Source organism: Protopterus annectens, chromosome 1.part2 (assembly GCF_019279795.1).
Source record: "Protopterus annectens isolate FY-2018-M chromosome 1.part2, PAN1.0, whole genome shotgun sequence".
In the NCBI taxonomy this organism is placed as follows: Eukaryota; Metazoa; Chordata; order Ceratodontiformes; family Protopteridae; genus Protopterus; species Protopterus annectens.
The window spans coordinates 879,671,532-879,695,762 of record NC_056727.1 but is presented as its reverse complement, the minus strand read 5'-3'; the positions used below and the strand labels follow the sequence as shown (position 1 = coordinate 879,695,762).

At 42.1% G+C, this 24,231-nt stretch overlaps 1 protein-coding gene across 9 annotated transcripts in view; it reads left to right on the top strand.

Moving 5' to 3' along the window:
* Nucleotides 1–24,231, top strand: part of ZMYM4 (zinc finger MYM-type containing 4) — a 3,261,850-nt gene that overhangs the window by 1,297,623 nt on the left and 1,939,996 nt on the right. The gene's annotated exons all lie outside the window — the stretch shown is intronic.

The following is a 24,231-nucleotide window of genomic DNA, read 5'->3' as shown; positions in this document are numbered from 1 at the left end:
GAAATTTAGGCCTTGTCTTCTAAGCGTCCTTACATAATTTTCCACAAGGATAGTGTCTCTCTTCGTACAAACCCTTCCTTTTTGTCTAAGGTAGCTACTGAGACCAGTCTTAACGAGGTTGTCTAATTACCAGTCTTTTTCCCTAATTTTTGTAATGATGGAGAATGATTGTTACATTCGTTAGATGTTCCCAGACAGTTACATTTTTTACTTGCACAGGACTAAGTCTTTTCAAAAGTCAGAGCAGTTTGTTTCTTTCTGTGCCAGCTATCTAGGTCAGGTAGTTTCGAAGGCTACTCTCACCAAGTGGATTACAGACTGTATGACCTTAATTTATAATAAAAATGGATTGCAGTTGCCTCATCCTCCTAAGGCCCATTCCATTAGGTGTATGTTCACCTAATCTGCCTTTTCTTCTAGGGCCTCGTTAGATGATATCTGTGCTGCAGCCACTCGGTCGAAGGCTCACACATTTGTATCACATTATAAATTAGATGTTGTGTCTCAGAGCAGGGCTTCATTTGGTTTGGCTGTGCTCCACCTTATCCTTCTTTGAGTCCACTGCAGGAGTTGCATAGCTGGGGACTGTACCCACTAGTGAGGAGGAGTAAAACAGACATCAGATTTATTAGTTATGTATGTACCATAGGTTGGTATGTGTGTTATCTTCTTTCATTCCTCCTCACCTTCTTACCCTGCCATCCCTCTTCCTGGCTCTCTAGAAGACTGGGAGATAATTCTTTTGGAGGAGCGAACTGTGATTCCTAGGTTTATTGAGCCCTGGTTGTGGAGTTACACATAGATATATATAACTGTATGTTTAAATGTCCTTCTACCTTTTGCTCTCTATTATCTGTGGGTAACAAACTCTATCTGAAGAAGTTAGTTGGAGTGCAGGGCATTGTGGGTAGTGGGAGGAGCCCAAGATGTGGATTCTAGTCTGAAGAAAAGTGGCCTAGTCGGATCTGAATAAGGATCCTTAAGCCATTCCTGAGGAGGAATGAAAGAAGACAACACAGATACCAAGTTAGATACCAAGTTATGATACGTGCATAACTAACAGTTACATGTCATCCAAGAAAGGGAAGTGTCAGTGTGGAAGGCAGATTCCCCATAATGACAGCCACGATAGGTGCTTGTTTTGCTTAGGTGCATCTCATGAACACACTGTGTTCCATCTGTCACACTTTTGTACCAAAGGATACCATAGCTATCTTTCTTCCCTTTCCATTTTCCTTGAGAACCATTGTGATGATTTGAGGTATTGACAGCTATGCCAGGAGAAGTAGGGCAGTGGATATGTAGCATATGCCAACATAGCTAGGTGGAGTTTTGTAAAGAATTTTGGCAGTTTTATATCAAACTGATTTGTACAGGTGTTTGTGTTGACAATGTATTTGTAAAGCTGCTCATGTTAAAAGTGGACCAGAAGTAGGCCACGCTGGACAGAAAAGAAGTAGACTTGTTTGTCCAATTGTATTGTAAGTGTTGAAATTAATATTTTGTAACAGAGGATATTGGAAGAGAAGATGTTGATCTCAGTCCAGCTAACTTTGAAAAATAGTCTGAAATTAAATTACCTGGTTTAGGCCATGTATATTTTATAGTTTGATTGCAGCTAGAGACAAAATGTCTGTGAAAACCAGGACTAGTAATCCTACTGTGTTGTCCTTAGGGGTGAACTAATTGCAACCCTTGAAGGGTGGAAGTTTAAAATGGTTATATAGCTTCCAAATGCTATAACACATCTTAGTAGAGCTCTATCTGTGTGTATGGTAACACATATGTGCTAAATTCTGGTTCATTTTTTAGTAAAGTTGGTAGTGCGGGAACCAGAGTGAGATGTCTTTTTGTAGTCCAGCACTGAAATTATGTTTTAATACTAGATGAGACAGAAGTCTCAGGGCAGTCTCTTTTTGAAACCTGACAAAGAAGGAAGACCACTCGCCTACTTCATTTTGGCTTGTAAGTAATCAGGCTATAGTAATTCTTTAGATCAGTCAGGAAGATGTAATGAGATTAGTTAAGTACTGTTTTTTTTTTTTTTCTGTAACTGTGTGAATCTATCCATCTGTGTTATTTTCATATAACCTGTGATTGAAACTCTGGTGTTTATTATAAATAGATATTCAGTAACTTTATGTTTTTGTATTATTTATTATGAAATATATTTGCATTGTACATTAGAGCTGGAGTTTTAGAAAACATTTTAACCTTTGAGAGTACTTATATTTATTTGGTGATTCAATGGCCACTCCTGAAAGCCTTGCTGTATTGGTATTAGTATTAGCTTTACTCAGTATAATTGGGTACCCTTGTAAGAAACTTTGAGTAGTTGCTAGTGGCAATGTAAATACCTTATAGTCTGTGAAAAGGTAGCAGAGCTAGTAAGTCTGTGCCACCCTTTCCCAGATGTGTTTGTGAGTAAGAAAATCAAGTCTCAGTGTGTGTGTCTCAGCTACTTGGAGCAGACACACAGAGCCCTGATTTCACAGAGGGGTCTATATTAAATCAGTGAACAGTTAAAAAAGCAAACGCTGATTTATTGACCCCACGTAAGCAAAGCTTACAATCCCAAACACTTAAAACAGTGATTTGTTTCCAAGAGAAAAAAATTGCTGTTCCACAAAAGAAAAAAAAAACTTTAAAACATTGCATAAAGTGGGGGGGCTTCACCCCCCCCCACACCCCCTACTTAAATATACCAACTCCGAGATCGCACTACAGTGACGAAAACAGCAAAGTAACAGAGGCAGCCAAGTGATTTCTTTCCCAGGGAAAGAAATCGCTTATATGCCATTTCGTGCTTTCAAATTCGATCAAGACACACTCGAAAGAATGTGTCTTTGATCATATAATAGGAACCTTGACAGTGGGTGGTGGAGGACTTGGCTTGGAACACTCAGTTGAGGACTCAACTCTACAGCTGTACCAGTGGGGAATCTTATTGGGGGCCTGGGGAGAGAGAGGAGAAACCCAGCCCCCAGACTGAGTGTGTTTCCTGTGTGCTTTTAAAGGAAATTATGCTTGGTACAGAGAGCTGCATCTGAAAATACTGTGTGTATCTGTTTTTGTTCCAGGTGAACGTCCCTGTCCAGTGTCAGTGGTGAGGATTAAGGCTTCTTGATTACTGGCCCAGAGCAGGGCCATCACAGTCAGTGTCTCAAGTTTTTGGCTCAGCGTACCATGGCAGAATCTGCTCACCCTGAGGTACAACCGCCGCTTAAAGGGATAGTGAAGAAAACTATGCCTAAGGCTTTTGCTGTCTGGCCTCCACTGGATGTCTGTCTTGAGGCGGACACCCATTCAGAGAAAAGACAGGAGACTAACCGTAGCACCATCTACTAGAGATCCACAAAGAGAATCGCAGGGCTTCACACAAGGCTTGTTTAGTGCCTTGATAGCTTTAAAACGTCCTCAGAGGGTTTCAGTTCCTGCACTTCCTTGGTCCTGTACTCCAAAATGGGAAAGGAACCCCGAGTCCCTCGGATGAGGATTCTTATTCTCATGCGGATTCCTTAGCTTACTCCTCTCACTTGCCTTGTACTTTAGACTGTGGGTCAAAGAGGGATAAATCTGTTAGTTCTGATCCTCCTTTTGAGGAATTATCCTTTGGAGACAGTCCTACACATGCTGGAACATTTAAATGGGATTGCTATCGGGTATCAGATGTCCAGAAAAGATATTATGAGTTCTTACAGATGGACTCTCCTAAACCTTCTGCTGCCCCTCGTATTGTGACTACTTTATTGGGTACCTTCTCTGCTGCTTCATTGGCCACAGATTCCAAACCTCCAGAGTATAAGAATCCAGATAGGTTCTATAAGGTGACATATGTCTGCAAATTCTTGTATAAATGCCCTTCTTCTGATCCAGCTGTGATTTCTGTATCTACAGATAAGCCTTCCAGACTGTTGCCTTTTCTAAGTTCCTACCCTCTGATAAAGGACAGTAGTGCTATGGAGAGGATTGGGAAGAATGTATACACTTCTGCTACTTTAGCTTTCAGGGCTGTAAATTAACAAACCTACATGACAGGATATCTTTTATCTCTCCTTTCCCAAATTAGACAATTGTATCTTATACGCCTGACTTAGAGGGTAAGGCCCCAGCTCTCTACTTGTTGGGTTCCGCTTCTCAAGTTGCCTATCACTTTATAAAATGCAGCTGTGATGTGGCTTATGTCCCTTCTAGGGCAGCTGCCTCCAGCTCTGTGATGAGACACTATCCCTGGGTTCGCCTTCAAGCTTTGCCAGATGATTTTAAGGCCAAACTTCTAGATGCTCCTCTGGATAATCAAAATGTGTTTGGCACTGTTGTGGCAGTGCTCTTTATGACTTTGCTGGCTCAGGGCAAAGTCATGAAAGGCTTGAAGCACATCTCTGTCTTTGCCATTCCCAAGTTTCAGAGGAACTATCCTACTAAAACCGATGTGTTAGTAGACAACTGCCTAGACAGTCTTCCAAGAGTAAGGCTGCTTCTAGGTGCATTTTATTTCTGATAAGCCTACTCAAATATCTGGGCCCCAAAAGTCATTTTCCATAAGTCTGCAGCTGTCTGACTTTCTGCCCCTCTTCCTCGTAGCCAGGTTCTCTTGTCCCTCAGGCATTACCTGTCTCTGTGTGTGGCAAAAAATCACCACAGTCTCTTGGGTTGTGTTCATTATTAGACAGGGTTACTTTATGGTCTGGAAAACCCATCCCTCTTTCTTCAGTATCCCTCAACCTCCTAAAGAATAGCTACCTCATTTTTCAGGGTCTTTTGGACCAGAGTACCGTTTAGCAGGTTCCAAACAATGGAAGAAATTCAGAGTTTTACTCTAAGATGCTTGTCCTTAGGAAAGAAGGGTCTTGGAAACCTGTCCTGGATCTTTTGTTTGTGAGCAATTTCCTCAAAGTGCTAGCCTTCCGAATACATTTTTCATCCCGTTTCATCTGTTGCATTCCCCCAGGCTTCTCTACTTTCCCTGTATCTAAAGGAAACCTACTCTCATATTCCTAACCACTCACTATTCAGGAAATTTTTACTTTTTTTCTGTTTCTTCCTCTCATTTTCAGTTCTCTGCTTTGCTCTTTTGGCTTTTAATGTCCCCAAAGGGTGCTCACAAAATCCTTAGCTCCACTAGTCACTTTTTGTTGGAGTTGGGGTATTCAGATATTTCCCTGTCTTGAAGACCTTTTGCTTAAGGCCCCATCTCAAGCCAAACTATTGCAGGAGCTTCACTTTACCCAGCAACTGTTACATCCCCTGGGGTTCACTGTCAACCTTCAGAAGTCAAAGTTGACTCCCTGTCAGGATCACATTTTTAGACTGCAGGATCCAAACTGTTCCTGTACTCGCCTTTCTTCCTGGCTGCAGGGTTTTGTCTGTCATAAATTATTTTCTTTCCCTGCCTCTCCTGTCCTGTCTTCCATCCAGAGAATTACTCCAGGCTCTGGGGTTCTTGTCCTCTATCATCCCTGTACTTCCCTCGGCCAGGCTTCATATGCGGAAATTTCAGTGGTATATAAATATCATTGTGGCTTCAACACTGCCATCTGCTATAGTATCTAGTTCCTCTGCTGCCTTGTCACAAACTGGCATTTCACTGATGGATTTAACAGATCTCTCTCAATCCAAGTGTTCCTTTTTAACCTCCTCATCCATCCCAGGATCTCTGCCTCAGAGGTGGAGTGGGGAGCCACTTGAGGTGCCATGAAGCTTAAGGGCCTTTGGTCCCTTCAGCAGAGGGGCAGATAAGATCAACATCAAGGAAGTGAGGGCTTGCATTTTGGTTGTTCAAGCTTTAAACTCACTATTGGTGCAAGGTCCCTTAAAGGTTTATTCATGCAGTACCACAGTTGTGGTACATCAGCAAACAAGGGAGAACAGGGTCTTGTATTTGCAGGCTAGACCTTCAAGCATGGGAAATAGCCATCAATCTGCAGGTGACCCTTCAGGCAGTCTGCATAACTTCAGAGCACAGTCTTGTGGCAGATTCTCTCAGTAGGTTTAAGACAAAGCCTCATGAATGAATGCTTTACAGAGATGTGTTTCTGGACATAGTGGAGTATTCCTGAAGTGGATCTCTGTCTCCACTCTGAACAAGCAACTCCCTCACTTCTGTTCCAGAGTCCCAAGTTATGTGGCTTGAAAAGTGGATGCTATGTGTTTTTCTTGGAAGAGAATGTTCCTTTATGCCTTTCCTCCTCCTCTTTCCAAGGTCCTTCACAAGATCGAGAAGGACTTGCCAAAAATCTCTCTTTTGGCTCAGACAGCACTGGTTCCTCTTCTTCTTCCATCTGGCCAGGGGAAGTCATTACATGTTAACTTACCACATGGGCCTTCTCACACAGGACAAATAATCTCTCTTCATCCTCACCTGCCCACTCATCGACTGACAGTGGGTGACAGGGTTTTGATTCGTTTCTGATACCAATATTCTGAGGAAGTGATTAGGGTCCTACAGGAGATCAGGAAAACAGAAAATCATATATGTGCAAGTGGAAGAGATTTGCTGTCTGATGTCTGGTCGGGGTTCCCTTGGTTCTTTCTTACCTCTGTGAGCTGCTAAATGGTGGCTTGACATATTCTTCAGTGAAAGCTCACTTGTCAGCCATCTCTTTCTGTCTGCCACTGAATTTTCCACTGGCGTCTAGATTTGAGGTCAAGTAGTTTCTAAAAGGTGCCCCTCATATTAGATCCCCAAGAAAGCTCATTCCCCCTTCTTGGGATCTTAATTTTGTCCTCGGAAAGATGACTCCGACTACTTTTGACTCTGCCATTTCTTTTTCCTTAGAGCACTGCATTTGGAAACTGTTTTATTGGTTATTTTAACCTCTGACAGAAGGGTGTCTGGTCTCCAGGCCTTGATAGCGGAAACTTTTTTATTGGTTATTTTAACCTGTGACAAAAGGGTGTCTGATCTCCAGGCCTTGATAGCGGTCCCTCCTTTTTTTGTTTTTTTATGGAGATAGGGTGTCTCTCCATACAGATCCTTCTTTTATACCCAAAGTGGTTAGTGAGCTATTCCATAATCAGTCTATCCAGCTTCATCCCTTTTCCCCTTCTCTGCAGTTTGCTAATGATAAGGTTCTTCATACTGTGGACTTGCATAGACAACCCAGATATTATTTACACAAAACAAAGGTATTTTGTAAATCTGACCAACTTTTCGTTTCTTTTCATACTAGCACATTGAGTTTGGCAGTTTCTGAGCAAACCATCTCCTCCTGAATTCCCAAGCCGTTGTTTTTTGTTATTCCTTTTGTGGCAAATGGTTGTATGCTGGTTGTCTACTTCTTTTAAGGCTCATTCTACTAGGGCAGTGGCTTTCTCAGCAGCTTTCTTCAAGGGTTTGGACAGCAACTCCATCCTTGCAGCTGCTATTTGTTCTTTAGGTCACACATTCACTAAACATTACAAATTGGATGCCATTTCCAGAGTCAGTGCAGGTTTTGCCAAGGCTGTCCTTCATGGGTTTTAAGAGGGCCCCTCCTTGCCTTCTCCTGTTTGCCTTCACAGTAGCTTTTCTACTCTCTCAGAGGTGATGAATACTGCTACAGTGATATGGAAGGACATAGAACAGTTGTGTAAAATATTACCATAATAGTAGATACCCTTTTTTCTGTGGCAGTATTCACTGTCTCCCTCCTACCCTCTGTTCTTTTTCTCCATTTCCATGGGTTATATTTTCTTTCTGGTGAGAGGTTCTTCTTCTCTTCCTTTCTTCCTTCTTCTGGATGCATTTGTTCTTCTTTCCACTGGGATGCTTGGTTCTCCTGCAACACTTCACTTCTGGGTTTGGAGCATTTGTACGTCCCTTTTATGCTCTACACTTGTGTGAGGAGCAAACATCCGATGTACGATTCTCATAGGTAATAAAAGCTTTTGGTGTACTGGCCTTGCATTGGGTTTTCCTGCAGGTGACCCCAAAGGTAATGAATACTGCCACAACAAAAAGCACATCTACTGTTATAGTAAGATTTTACACTACTGTTCTTTCTTACACAACTGTCCTTTCTCTAATTTTTTTATGTTTTCGTCTCCCAAAGAATTATGATACTATCTGGGATGCTGTACAGATATCATGATCTGTTACATATATCGTGCCTGAAAAGGACAGTACAGTTGTAAGAATATTTAATCATAACTGTAGATCTTCAAGGAGACAGGCCAATGCAACACTAAAGCTGTTGTCTTTCACCCCATTCAGAAGAAATAGATTGTTTATTGTATTTTGTTACATTGTTCTTAACTTCTGTAGAGTGATTTTTCATTCTGTAAACATTTAATTACTCTAAGACAAATGCATTTTCATACTGATAGTGCCTGTGATGATTTGACGTATTGCCAGCAATGCCAGGAGAAGTAGGGCAATGGATGTGTAACATATGCCAGCATAGCTGGATGGAGTTTTGTAAAGAATTTTATGCCATTTGTATATTAAACCGATTTGTACAGGTGCTTGTGTTGAAAATGTATTTGTAAAGCTTCTTGTGTTAAAAATGTACCAAAAGTGGGTCCTGCTGGACTGAAAAGAAATACACCTGTATGTCAGACTGTATTATAACTGTTGAAATGAATATATTGTAACAGAGGATACTGGAAGAGAAGAGGTTAATCTCCATCCAGCTAAGTTTGAAAAATAGTCTGAAATTAAATTACCATAAAGATTGTGTCTTACAGTTCTGATTGCAGCCAGACACAAAATGTCTGTGAAACCAGGACTGGGAATCCTACTGTATTGTCCTTGGGGATGAACTAATTGCTACCCTGGAAGGGTGAAAGTTTTTGAAAGGTTTTAGAGCTTCCCGATGCTTCAACACATCTTAGCAAAGCTCTGTGTGTGTGTATGTTGACACATGGTAGATTTTGGTTCAGTTTCTAGTAAAGTGGGTAGTGTGGGAACCAGAGTTATTTGACCAGATGTACGTGATGTCATTCTGTAATCCAGCACTAAAGTGATGTTGTAACACTAGATGAGACAGAAGTCTCAGTGCAGTCTGTTTTTGAAACCTGACAAGGAAGATTACTCACTCACTTCATCTTTCCTTGCTGTAGTAAGTAACCAGGGAATAGTAATTTAGATCAGTCAGGAAAACATAGCGAGATTAGTTAGGTACTGTTGTTTTGTATCTGTGTGACTCTATCCATCTGTGTTTTTAATATTTCCTGTGATTGAAACTCTGGTGTTTATTGTAAATAGATAATTAGTATTTTCATATTCTTTTATTATTCATTATTAAATATATTTAAACTTTTCATTGTGGCTGGTCATTGGCCCTAGGTGTGAGTGCGTGTGTGTGTATGCCTTCTGTGGAAGGTCGGGTGCCGGGCTGGCAACTCGACACTGTAAAACTCCACTGCCAATCCTGAGCTGACAGGTGATCCGCTGTGGCGACCCCTGACCGGGAAAAGACGAAAGGAGAAGATTGTGGCTGGTCATTTAGAGAATATTGTAATCTACCTAAATTTATTTGGTGACACTGGCCATTCCTGAAAGCCTTGCTGCATTGGGGAGACATTACCATTTGTATTATTAATAGTTTTTCTCAGTATAACTTGGTAGCCTGATAACAGCCTTAGAGTAGCTGGCTTTGGAGTGTTCTAGTGGCAGTATCTACCTTATAGTCTAGGCCGAGGCAGCATAGCTGGTAAATCTGTGCCAGCCTTTCCCAGGTGTCTGTGTGTGAAAATCAAATCTCAGAGAGTGTATCAGCTACTTGGAGCAGGGACACACAGCATTGGTTTCACAGAGAGGGTGGTGGAAGACTTGGCTTGAAACACACTGCTGAAGTGCTGAAGACTCAACTCTTCAGGTGTGCCAGTTAGAAGTCTTATTTAGGGACATGGAGAGACAGAGAGGGAAACCTATCCCCAGGACAGCAGTGTGTTCTGTGTGTGCCCTTAAGGGAATCTGTGCTCGGTGCAGAAGGCTGCATCTGGATATACTGTGTGTATCTTTTTTTGTTTCAAGTGAATGTTCCTCACCAATGTCCGTGGTGAGGATGGAGTCTCCTTGATTACTGGTCCAGAGCAGGGATGACACAGTACCTATAAAGAAAGTACAGTTGTGTAAGAACTTACTGTGGCAGTAGATATCCTACTGATCCCTGTTGCAGTTTTTCTGACATACAGGTTGTCACCACTGATGTCTGGATGGGGGTTCTAAAGCTTTACCTTCCCTAGGTTGTGCATCCAAAGCATAACTTCAGCTCATATACATTGGAGTATAAATATGGGTGTATGAGCATGGATCCTGTGATTATCTTCAAGCCCACGGCCTAATAACTACTAAGGAGGAGACTGGTCAGCTAGGAAGGTTGCAGCTTGAACTCTTAAGAAAACTCCTCTATATCTGTGTAAGAGAGCAAAGGCTAGAGCAGAGGGGGAGAGACATCTGAAGCTGGAAGTGAGTTTAGAAAAGACTGGATGGAGGGTGGCATGGAATACTGCACAATGATCAAAGGACATATGCTGTTATGGTAAGTTAGTCTAGCTGTGTAAGATGTCCTGACTGAAATCACTGTTACAGTATTCCTTGCATATGGGTGATTCCCAGAGCTGAAGAATGAAGGAAGGGTGGTTGGCTGTTGAGAAGAGTTGTCCAGCAGCCCAGACAGGACTGACTTGGCAAAGACTGCCTAGACTGGGATAAGGTATCAGTTTTGTAGTGTTTGGTAAAAGTGTGTACAGAGGACTAAGTAGCTGCTTCCAAAATAGACCTGGAATCTATTCCTTTGAGAGAACCTCCTGAGGAAGGGACACCCCTAATGGAATGTGCATTAGGGCAGGAAGGTAAGATTTTACCATGGTGTGAATATCAGAAGGTAATAGCCTTAGAATTACAAGCTGCAATAGTTTGTTTGGAGACTGGTTGTCCCTGCTTAGGGGTTGTAAAAGATACAAACAGCTAGTCAGTCTTTCTGAAGTAATTAGGTTTATCCAGGTAAAATCTGATTTGTCTTGGAGTCTTCAGAAAATGTAGAATCCTTTGCCACCTGTTTTGGGGATTGGAAAAGAAGGTGGGAAGATGAATGGCCTGATTGAGCGATAGCTTGTTCACTGCTTTAGGCGTAAAGGGAAGGGTTAGCCCTGAGAGTCACCCTTTCTCTGTGGAAAACAAGAAAAGAGAGAAAATGACCATGAGAGCCTATAGCTTAGAAAACCTCCTGGCTAAGGGAAGAGCAAAGAGGAATACAGTTTTCCAAGTACAGAACTTCAGAGTAGTTAAAGAAGCTGGTTCAAAGGGAGGCAGAGTAAGCTTCTCTAGTACAAATTAAGATTCTGGGGAAGAGGGTTGTTTTCCTGTGGGGGAGGGTTAAAATGAAGAACTCCTTTGAGGAAAGACTTGACTTCTGATGCAGCCATAAATGGAGGGCTAAGAGGGAGGCATGCATTGATAGCAGACAGGTGAGCTTTTGTGGGATAGTAGGCTAAACTTGATTGAAGAAGCTCACAGAGGCATTGCAGTACCATAGGGGCATGTGCTAACAGTGGATCCTGTCTATGTTTGCAGCACCAAAAGGGAAACCGTTTCCACTTGCTGTGTAAGATTGTATGGTAGTAGGTCTCCTAGCCTGTGATAGGACTTGTACCATCGCTTAGAGAACAGATGTATTTGAGGGATTAAAATCCTATCATCCATAGGGTTAGCTTCGGTTGGAGCAGCAATCATTTTGTTTAGTAATCATGTCTGGCTACAGAGGAATCCTCCTGTAATTTCCTTTTACTAGGGAATATAGCAGAGGAAAACCAATATTAACTTGGCCAGAAAGGAGCCAGTAAGAGGAGTTTGGGTGTTTTCTTTTGTGCTTTGAAATGAATTTTTGGAAGAAGAGTCAGAGGAGGGAAGGCATAGAGGAACTTCCCTGCTCACTGGAAAGAGAAGGCATCTGTTCTCCAAGCTGTGGGACAAGTGTACCTGGTGCAGAACTGGGGGAACTGATAGTTGCTTGGTGAAGCAGAGAGGTCTAGTTGAGGAGTGCCACACTGAAGTGTGTTGTTGTGGAAGTCTGTCTGTTCAAGATGCACTAGTGAGGGTGTTCCAAGGAGCAACTTAAGTTGCAGGATTTTGTCTCCAGAGGGCAGCCTCCCAGCTGGAGGTTCCCTTTGGGAGTTTTCAGAGCATCGTTTCCTGAGTGTTTTCCTCTGTTTCTGGACTATCCTTGAATCTGTTTAATGAAGGAGGTAGGTTAAGCTGGGTAGTTCCTATGGTATCTAGGAACCAAGGAGAGTCGAATCTGTCTGCAGTCTTTTATGGCCTTACTTTAGTCTTAGAATGTCTTAAACAGACTGACTGCCTGAGGGCCAAACAGTAAATCTTTGTACAAGGTTGAATTTAGAATCTTTAAAATCCTTAAGCATAAGCTAACTGTGATGCCATGCATATCTTCAAGTAAGAGATGCTGTGGCATCTGCCCTAAGAGAAGGATCCACAGCATCGTAACTGCACCTAATGCTGTTTTTAGCAATCTGCTTGGCCTATGAAAGTAAGCTCTGCATCTGTTGCTTAGAGTCTGCTGTAGGAGTAGCCAAGATAGCTTTGTTTAAGGAATTAAGAACAAAAATCAACTACTCTGTCATTTGAGTCTGTAATGAATTGCACTAAAGGCAAGAGCAGCAGAAGTTTAAACCTTCTTCCTCATCTATTCATAACCCTACTGTGTTTATCAGTTGGTAGGGCATTAACAGTGGGCTGAAGCTTGGAGGGCTTGTTTGAAGAAACTTACTGCAGAAGGGTTTGCTGCAGGGTTCTTGTGTAGGTATTACAGGTCATCAGGGACCTTGTAAAACCTGTATGGTCCCTTAGGAGTTGCTGGTTGAGAATAAGTGCCGAAGAGTTGGAGTGAAGAGGGTCCTAGAAAGCCTCAAGCAGAGGAAGGAGGGAAGAAGGGGAAGGGGCACCAATCTCCAAGAGATTGTAGCACCTCTTCTGAGCATCAGAAATCTGTGTGGATTACCAGTCAGTGTTTCATCATGCTCTGAATAGTTTTCCCAACAGAAAATCTCCTGTGTGGAGAAATCCGGTGAGGGTGAGTCCCCTTCATTGGAAGAGATTTGCCCTGGTGAATGCAGCTGTAAGGAATAGTCTAGAGAATGATGAGTCATAATCCTACCCCTCATCAGATAAAGAGGAAACCAGCATAGTTTTAAGAGAAGTAGCCTGTGATAGTGGAGACCCATGGGGGGCTCAAAGAAAATAATCGCTTTGAATAGCCCTTGTGAAAAGTCCATCCACTCCTCCTCTCTAGCTTTTGATGGGGGGATGCCACATGCTTAGTCTTTTGCTTTTTCTTTTTTAGGCGTGATGCCTGTCTGGATGAAATGTGCAGGTTCAGAAGCATGGGGTAACCTCTTTTAGAGGTGCAGTCCTTCCAAAGTAAGACATGGTTCCTAGGACATAGCAGTCTGCAAACCCTCAGGAGCCATATTGGCCTCCAGCAGGGTCTCTGTAGTGGGCTGCTGAGAAGTAGCCTGACCTACTGCGGGTTCTAAAACCTTTGCAGGTATGTTGACGTCAGAAAGATTAGACTGTGGATTCACTCAAGCCCTCAAGATTTTTTTTTGGTGGCAGAGGGGCGCCTGATGAAGCAGAGTCAGCCATCTTGGATTTCGCCATGCATTTAAGATGCTGGGTCTTGAGGAAAATGTTGAGAGTAGAAAGCCTAGACCTATGGGGGGTTTGTAATGAATGATTGACAGATAGAGCAAGATTTGTGATTGTGTTCCTGGCCTAGGCAAAAAAAAAAGACACTTGGTATGAAAGTCCATGTATGGAATCTGCCAACCTCTCTCGCACTTCTCCTTCCTAGCTGACATCTACAAATTTAACAATAATTCAAAGACAAAAAGGAAGGTTCCTTAATAGGGCACTTATGTGGAAAGATAAATGGAGCAAAGGTACCAACTACCAAACAATGTACAGTCTGACAGATGCATGACCTGCAGTGGGTATGGCCCTAAGGACCCCATTACTGAGTCAGAGTATGATTCAGGCTCATAAAATAGTATTGCTTCAGCCTTTGGTGTTTGCCAAGAGTGCTGTTTTGAGCACTACCCAGAGTTCTTTCCTTCTTCCTTTTGTACTGGGTTGCATACATATATTGCCAACATATTTAAGTATGCTTGAAAATTCTTTTATTCCTTGCTCCTAACACTATTGGGCCTGTCTGGGCTTCTTTCTTATACATTCCTCTAGATGTCCTTCAAGAATGCAACTGCAGTCATAACATATGGGTTGTCCTGCCTCAGGCAGCCCTCGGTCGGCCGGATTCCAAAGTCTGGGTCCGACGTTGGCTGATGTCGCTTTTCTCTCCGTCAGAGCAGCTGGAGTATATAAGCATCAGCCGATGCCATCTTCTTCAGTCTTTCTTGCCGTGCTGTGCCCGAAGCAGAAGCAGTTCGCAAGTGCCGGTCAGTCAGCTCCTGTATTCTTCGAAACCGAAGACATCAAAAAAGCTAAGTACCCCGTTGGGGACTTTTTCTTGCTTCAGCCGATGTCAGAATTAACTGAAAAAGTGAATAATTGTTTGTCTTGTGGTAAACAAATACCTCATAAGGATTTCCATTCTTACTGCCTCCCTTGCCTTGGCCCAGACCACGACGTCTCGGCCTGTGCCGCCTGTACTCGCTTCAATAAGCGCACTCTCAGGCGCCGGGCGGAGTTCGCTGAAGACTTTTTTGGCGAATAGTTTGCTTACATTATGCCGTCGGAACAACCAGCTACACATATTTCAAAAAACCGGAAAGACCGGGACCGACCTCCTCGGCCCGCGACTTCCTCCGACTCCACGCCAAAACTTACCGCGAGTGCCCCGGTTCCTTCTGAGGCGGTTATTCCACCGCTTGGAACCGAAGACACTGCACTACCGATACCTCCGACACCGGAGGCCACACCGACGCCAATTATTGATTTTCCTCCGGATACTGTAATCGAGGAAATGCCCGAGACCATTGCTGTGGATAAGGTTACCCCTGCACGTGGGGCTGCCAGGCCTCCCATGTCTATGTCTATCAAGGCCTACACACATGCTAAGGCAGCAAGCCAGGCCAAGCCTGCAAGCCAGGCCAAGCATCACTCAGCTAAAACCTTGCCTCAGCCTAACCCTGAAGCTCAAATTATGTCCTATGATCAGAGGCTCCCAGGCCCATCCTGAGAGAGGATCCCAGCCTCCTCCTGATAAGAGGCCCAGGGTTGAACCACCTGACCCCCTTTCTTCAGATGAAGATTCTGGGGACTCTGTGCTTTTCGAATCCCAGGGAACCCCCTTTTCAGACTTTCGAGGATTCGGATGCAGAGGACTCCATTCCTTCGGCCTCTCCTCCTGAGGATATTTCTTTTGGGGAAGTTCTGCATTCCATGAGGGAGCATTTCCAGTGGCAAGGTCAGGAATTTTCTGATTCCAGGAAGCGCCTTCGAACTTTCCTTAAAAAGCCACAACACAGACCCTTAGCTATTCCTCCTTTGCTTGATGTGTTGGATGACCTTTACTCTGACTCCAGTGCTACCCCTGATTCTCTGCCCCCGGCTCCTGTCAAACCTGATAGATACTATAGGGTCCCTGAAACCCATTCTCATTTCTTTAGGGCCCATGCTGTAGACTTAGAAACTATTTCCCAGGGGCCTAAGGGGGTTTCTGCTACCACTTCCAAAAATCCTTTGCCTTCCGACAGAGAGGCAAGGTCCTTAGAGAGATGGGGGAAGAAGGTTTACACCTCTACTACCTTAACTATGAGAGCTCTCAATTGTCTGTTTCATATGTTCCAATATCAGGATTCCCTGTTGGATGATTTACAGAAAAAATTAGCCTCTCCTGACCCTTTAGATAGGAAGTCTTTGCAGGAGGCTGTCCATAACTCTCAGCAGGTTAGTAATCATTTTCTGCAGTGTGGATATGATGCATTGGAAGCTTCATGTAGGGCAGCTATGACAGGAGCGGTCATTCGTAGACATGCATGGTTAAAAGAGCAACCCTTACCGGATCATGTTAAGGCAAAGCTACTGGATGCTCCCTTGGAAAAGAACAAACTTTTTGGTGATAATGCTAAAGATGTGTTAAAGACCATTGAAGAAAAAGCCAAGTCAGTTCAGACAGTCAAAGATTTTCTCCAGGTTCAGCCCCCCAGGTTCAGCAGGAACTGACCTTCTAAAAACGGGTCATTCCCAAATCCTGAAAAGTTTCAAAGGGGCAAGAACAGGCGTGCCCGTGGCAGAGGGCAATATAGAGGATCCTACAGGGGACGCCAATGGCAACCAACAAACCAAAGAGGTGACACAGGGGTTTCCCCTGTCACTCAGGGACAATCTCAATGACTTGACTCTAACTTCTCCGACCAAGGAGCAAGAACAAGCCCCTTTGGGAGGAAAGTTATCTCTGTTCTCAGAAAATTGGCACAAACTGATAAAAGACAAATGGATATTGGACATTATAGATCATGGTTACAGGTTTTATTTTCATACCTTACCAAGAAAACAAGGCATGCCAAATCTACCACAAAATCAAAAGGCAGAGGCTATCAAGCAAATTTCTCTGCTGGCTCAGATCAAAGCAATAGAAAAAGTGCCTCAACAAGAACAAGGTCAGGGGTTTTACTCAAGACTGTTCCTTGTTCCAAGAAAACAAAATCAGTGGAGGCCGATACTGGATTTGTCCGCTTTAAACACTTTTCTCATAGTACCAAAGTTCAAATTGCTGACCTTACAGCAGCTCCTTCCCATGCTGGGCAAGGGGTCTTGGCTGATTACTCTGGACCTCAAGGAGGCATACCTGCATGTCCCTATCGGACACAGCTGCAGAAGATACCACAGATTTCTTGCAGGGCCAGAGCATTATCAATTCTCAGCATTGCCTTTTGGCTTATCTACTGCACCCAGAGTATTCACGAAATGCCTGGCATCAGTAATTGCTCATTGCAGACTCCAGGGGATTCAAATCTACCCCTACCTGGATGATTGCCTCATACAAGCGGACAACGAACTTACCTTGGCAAAAAACTTGAATTATGTCATACACTTGCTACAGGCTTTGGGATACACAGTCAACTTTCAAAAGTCAAGACTTCTACCATCCCAGCAAATAACTTTCTTAGGAGCCAAACTGGACACAGCCTCTCAAATGGCCTACTTGACAGAAGACAAGCAAGAGCAGTTAACTCATTACTTCAAAAGTTTAGCAAAACTCTCCCAGATGACTGCAAGGAGATTCCTACAGGCCCTGGGGTTCATGGCATCATGCATTCTCCTGGTCCCACTAGCAAGACTACACATGAGAAAACTTCAATGGTATCTAAAGAGCTTATGGTCTCAGCACAACAACAACCTAGAAGCAATTATCCCACTCATTCCATGTCTCCAAAAGGAATTTCTATGGTGGGCCGCAGCAAGCCAGTCAAATACAGGCATGCCGTTCAGAAAACCTCAGACAACACAGACCATTACCACAGACGCCTCAGACCATGGATGGGGGGCGCACATGGAAGGCAGATGTATTCAAGGACAATGGAATCCAAAGGAAGAACATCTGCATATCAACCAAAAAGAAATGCTGTCAGTAATGCATGCCATCGAGGCCTTCAGACATCAACTTCATCAAGGCCACCTTCTGATAAGGACAGACAACACCACTGTAATGTGGTACATAAACAAGCAGGGAGGTACTCACTCTTACCCCCTTTGCAGGCTAACAATGAATCTTTGGGAAAAATCACTGAGTCTGAACATACAGCTACAGTCCCAATTTGTTCCAGGCAGAGACAATGTTCTGGCGGACAGTCTAAGCAGGAATTTCCTAGACCCACACAAATGGAGGTTACATCCAGACATCTTTGCACAACTAACCTTGGCATGGGGCAGGCCAGACGTAGACCTATTTGCCTCCCAATTCAATCATCAGCTACAAAAGTTCTGCTCAAGGACAAATCATCCACAAGCATGGAAGATAGATGCTCTCTCATTCAGCTGGAGCTCCCTAGTCATCTATGCATTTCCACCTCTGCCACTGATGACCACAGTGTTACTAAAGATCAAAGCGGAGCAGCCAAGGGGAATCCTAATAGCCCCAAACTGGCCGAGACAACACTGGCACCCACTACTACGGAGCATATGTCACAACAAACCGGGGACCCTTCCCAAATGGCCTCAACTGTTGACTCAACACAACTTCAGGACAGCTCATCCCAACCTCCAGACTCTACAGCTAACAGCTTGGAAGATCACATAAATAACCTCAATTTATCTCTCTCCAAGGAAGTTCAGCGGATACTAACAGAAGCCTGCAGACCATCCACCAGAAGGGCTTACTCAGCCAAATGGAAGCGTTTCAGCATTTGGAATACCAACAAGGGTCAAGATGCATCAGTACTGAGCATTCCACTCATTCTGGAGTACTTGGCAGAATTGCTAAATAAGGGACTTTCATACTCTTCCATAAAAATACATGCTTCAGCTATCTCAGCTAGATACAACACTGACCCACCTGTGTTCTCACATTCCTTGCTAAGGCAATTTCTTAGAGGGATCAAGAATATAAAACCTCCAAGAAAGGCACCAGTACCAGCTTGGGATCTCAATTTTGTGTTGGAAAAATTGACTCTACCTCCCTTCGAGCCAGCAGCTTCAGCGGATTTACAACTTCTGTCCTGGAAGACAGCTTTCCTGCTGGCCATTACCTCAGCTAGAAGGGTTTCAGAATTACAGGCACTAATGGCAATACCACTCTTCATAATCTTCCACCGAGACAGGGTCTCCTTACGAACCAATCCTTCCTTTCTGCCAAAAGTGGTATCTACGGTCTCTCTAAATCAGGCAGTTCACCTGCCTACTTTCTTCCCCAATCCTGAAAACAAAGGGGAAAGACTGTTGCATACCTTGGACATACATAGACAACTTCGCTACTATCTAGACAGAACCAAGATCAGTAGGAAGTCCGATCAGCTGTTTGTAGCTTACGCTCCTGGAGTACAGGGAAAAGCAATTTCCAAACAGACAATGGATTGGACATTGCATCAGATATTGCTATTCCTTCCATGGAAAGAGTGTGCCAGCCAATATCAGACCACACTCTACCAGAGCTACAGCCACCTCCACAGCCTTCTTAAGAGGGGTGCCTACAAAGGATATTCTAGAAGCTGCTACATGGAGCTCCGTGCATACATTTTCCAAACACTACAACCTCCCTTTATTTTCCAGATCCAGAGCAGGCTTTGCTTCAGCAGTCCTGCAGGGATTGCTAGCTACACCATCCTTTCATAGAGCATACCACCTCCCCCAGCTAAGCTATGGTACTCAACCCATATGTTATGACTGCAGTTGCATTCTTGAAGGACATAGTACAGTTTTGTACCTACCATAAATGTAGATGTCCGATAGATATGCAACTGCAGTCGGGTTTTCCCTCCCTCCTTCCCCTCTATGCCTTGGGTCCACTCCTCTCCCTGTTATTCTTAGCTGGGGATATCTGTTATGGTGCATCTGTTTATTGCTTACTTATTTGTCTGGAAAACTATTTTTGTTTTACAAATTTGATTTTAGCCTTCCTTGGAGGGCACCTGGCATCTGGGGCAAGAAACACTGAAGAAGATGGCGTTGGCTGATGTTTATATACTCCAGCCGCTCTGACGTCGGAGAGAAAAGCGACATCAGCCGACGTCGGACCCAGACTTTGGAATCCGGCCGACCGAGGGCTGCCTGAGGCAGGACAACCCATATGTTATGACTGCAGTTGCATATCTATCGGACATCTACATTTATGGTAGGTACAAAACTGTAGTTTTTTGCTTGCAAAGTCTGGTAATGTATAACTTTGTGTCTCAGTACATACGATACTGTAATCACTGTGTCTAGTTATTTTGATGATTAATGGCACTATTTTTTTTCTTGGAGGATTTTCTTGCATCTGTTTTCTTAACTGTTGGTATTGGGTGATCGATCCCATGAGATCCATACTTTCTCGTATTCAGTAATAGTTTGTGGTTCATGTTTCCAGTGCTTCTAAGGTACTTCTGTGATGTAGTGTTTTCACAATCCTCAGTGCAACAGTCTTGCCACATTATTGTGCCTTTCAATATACAGACACTCGATCATGAGTGTACGGCAGCCAGCAACAAGATGTGCAGCTGTTTCCAATTCTGTTGTATAAAACCTGGATTTGTCTGTTTCTTCCACTTTTTCAATAGATTTTGTAAACCATTGTGTACGTAACCCAATATCTTGTATGTAGACATTAGTCTTTCATTTTTTATTTAAATTCACCTTTCTGTTACCATTGCTCTGTCAGTCTTGGTAAGCATATGGCTGTTCTAGGATTTTTCTATACTTGCCACTATATTTACAAGATTTCATTTTTTTTTTCATTTCTTGTTGGTCTTTTCTATTTTACTTTTGTTTTTTTTTTTTTTTTCACACATTCCGTTTGTCTGATTTTTGTGTATCGGTTTGATTTTCATTCCCACTCCCACTCTTTTCCAAAATGCTTTTGCTGAACTAAGCTAATATGTGATTTTAGATTTCTCTTCACGATTTACAACTTTAACTATGTTTGGATCTGTTGTGTTCAGAATATGCATGCATAGAATATTGCAAACGTTTTCATTCTAGCATTGGTTCATACAGTGTATAACACACCTTGTACTGTAGAGCTAACAATAACATGAATTACATACCCCTAGTTTTCTTCCAAAAATTGATTATCCTCTAGTAAGGAGCTATTACTGTTACAGCTGTGATATTATACTGTTTAGGGGTCTGAATGGAGAGGTGAAAAGTCAGCAAGTAAAGGAGAGTAGTAGTGCTGAAACTGAATTCATCCTCAAGTCTTGGTGAGTACCTTCTCAAGGTGGATCCTGTTTTCACAAAATCTCACCAAGACAACACTGATATATAGACTGTATTTATACAGCATATATCCTGGATAGAAGTAGGTCAAAAATTAAAAGAGATAGCTGGGTGCGCAAGACCCAGGATAAAAAACTGCCCAATCTGGGTAGGTGCACTGGTGCCAGGACTGGAAAAGATGACAGTGTAGAATCCTCAAAATACAGAAACATTCCTACAATGGGGCCAGGCCCAAGGGGAGGATGGCCTCCCTGTTGTAGAAGGTAGTAGTAGTCCACAAAAATCACCAAAACTGATAGACCAAAGAAGAGCCATAAAGACAATAAAGTGGACTATTGAGGATAAGAAAGAAATTATGTATTGTTACTATTATGCAAAAAGCCAAACATTTCCATATACAAGATATACAAAATGATTAAGAGAGAAATTAGAGAAAAGAAAAATACTTCTGCAAGAAAAGCTGTCAGAAGCTTCAAATGAAAAATCGTGTTCACTAATACAGCAGATTTATGAGAAACAGTATATAGCTCAAGAAATCTTGATCTGTTTGGAAAAAGAAACATCTGAGGAAGTACAAAAATATAAACAACAAACCAAGAGATAGTTGAAAAGTATAAAAAAAGAAATATGGACATGGGAAAGAAAGAGAGATTTGGTTTGGTGCAATATGTATGCAAAGGAGAAAGCCAAATTAATCAATGTAAAGAAGGCAGCCCCAAAGACATTTCAAGAGAAATACAGGAAAAGGCATCCAGATATGGAAATTTTCACAATAAAAAACTATCACAAAGATGGAACGTAGAAAAGATGATCAGTAAAGTAGAAGTTAAAAAAATAGAAGTTGAAGTTATGGAGTGCCTGTGAAGTGAAAGATTTGATGTAGAAAGTCTATAACGTGTTACATCACAGTAGGATGGAGCGAGTCCCCAAAGCAGGGAGAAATAGGAAGATCAGGAAACATCTGAGGAAGAAGTATGGACATGGGAAAGAAAGATTTAATGTGGTATAATATTTATGCAAAGGAGAAAGCAAAGCTAACCAATACAAAAATAGCAGCACCAAAGATATTTGAAGAGAAATACAGACAAAGGAATCTGGACATGTTAAACTTTATAATACAAAAAAATAAGAAGACAGAGGAAAAGTAGAAAAGGAGATTGGTAATGGAGAAGTTAAAGAAATAGAAACTGAGGTTAATGGGTACCTGCAAAGTGAAGAATTCAGTGTAGAAAATCTAATTCAGAAAGCACCACAACAGGATAAGAGTAATGGATATCCAAATTAAGGGGAAACAAGTGGAACAGGAAGCAATTGGTCAGGTGCCATTTGAAGATAATTTGGAGCCTTTACAGGAAATCAGTATAAATGTTCACTTGAAGCTAGACAGCAAGGGAAGGAACAGAAAACTGATGCAGTCAATGTTGAGGAGTGATAAGCCAGTGAGTTCCCATATAATAAAACAATGGATGGCATAGGATGAAATTGATGAAACTGTGTCACAGGAAGATGCTATAGAACCTTCTATAGAATGCCCGCAGGAATTGGAAAACAAGGGATGTGCCCTCAGTTTGGAAGAAAATGAGCTAAGAGAAGAATTGCTTGATTTAGTAGACATGGACATCTATAGTATGATCAGTGAAAGAACTAGACTGCAGGTTAATGAAACCCAAAAAGTCAGAAGTCTGATAAAACAAATGAACACAGTAATGAGGACTGTTCATAGAGATCCATGCAATATAACAGAAATCAATTGGATATATTACTGTGCAGCTAAATTAATAACTGATAAAGTTCTACCACAAGAACACAGGGTAGTGAGAAAAAGGAAGGGGAAGAAATCGAATACCATCATGGGAATATTGAATAGCGAAAATTATAAGGCAATTAAGACAAGAAGTGTCACTGTTAGAAGACTATAGAAGAGGGACTAGATCAACAAAAATACTAAGAAAGATAGATGTGATAAAAGCAATGAGCTATATTAGAACAGACCAGGATCTATCATGCACTATCGCAAATAAACTAAAAATTTCAACACAGGCAGAAAAACTTAGAAGATACGAAGATAAAATATAAAGGAAAGGTGCAAAATAAGCAATTTATTGATGACCCAAAAAGGTTTTTATAGAGAACTGGAAAATAAGGTAAAAGGAATTGAAAGACTGCCAAAAAAAAGAAATAGATACATTTTGGAGAAGTATCTGTGAAGATCTTGTGGAGCATAACAAAGATGCTAAATGGATAGATGTAAAAGAAAGAATAAGACGTTTAAAGATACAGGATATGAAATGGGATGAACTAACAGCTAGAGAGATTGAAACAAAGTTAAAAAAAGCCTCTAATTGGAAAACCCCAAGCCCAGATGCAGTACCTAACTTCTCGTTAAAAGTATTAACATCTTTGCATGAAGATTTAGCCGTGAGTAAGAACTATTTATATGCGCATCCAGAGCAGACACCAACCTAGCTGACAAGAGGAAGAACAATGCTCCTACTTGAGTGAACGTGCAAGTTACCCTAAAAATTATAGACCAATAACTTGCCTTCCGACAACACATAAACTATACACGGGAATTGATGCCAACAGAGTTTATAGTCATTTAGATGAAATCTCAATTATGGCAGTAGAATAAAAGGGCAATAAAAGAAAGTCATATGGAGCAAAGGATAATTTGTTATTAGTCATAGTGGAGAACTGTAAAAAGGGGAAGAATCTAAGTATGGCATGGATTGACTATAAAAAAGCATTTAGTGGTATCTCTCATTCATGGATAAAAGAGTGCTTAAAAATGTATAAGATACACCCCACACTGAACGACTACATTACAGTGACCATAAAACAGTGGCAGACCACTTTGCAATTAAGTCATGATAAAGGACAAATTGTTATCCCAGAGATAAAAATTAAAAGTGGGATATTTCAGGATGACTCTGTCACCGTTACTGTTCTGCCTTGCCCTGAATCCATTAAGCTGTTTACTCAACAACTTAGGCCATGGCTATAATTTGACTCCTAGAAAACAACAAAGTATGAAGACAACTCACCTTCTCTTTGTCGATGATTTAAAACTATATAGCTCATCAGATGAGGAACTGAAAGCACAACTGCAAGTTGTCAAAACTTTTTCACGGGATATAAGAATGTCATTTGGTCTTGATAAATGTGCAAAAGAAACTTTTAAAGCAGGAAAACTGCAACGCCAGGAAAACATCAGTTTGGGACAAGAATGTGATATATTAAAGAACTTGAGCAAGAAGGAGTGTATAAATATTTGGGAATTGATGAAAGATCAACAATAAAACACAAACAAATGTGAATAAAACTTAGTAAGGAATACTTCAGAAAACTTAAATTAATCATGAAAACAGCACTGACATCTAGGAACAAAGTCCAAGCTATAAACCAATTTGCTCTTC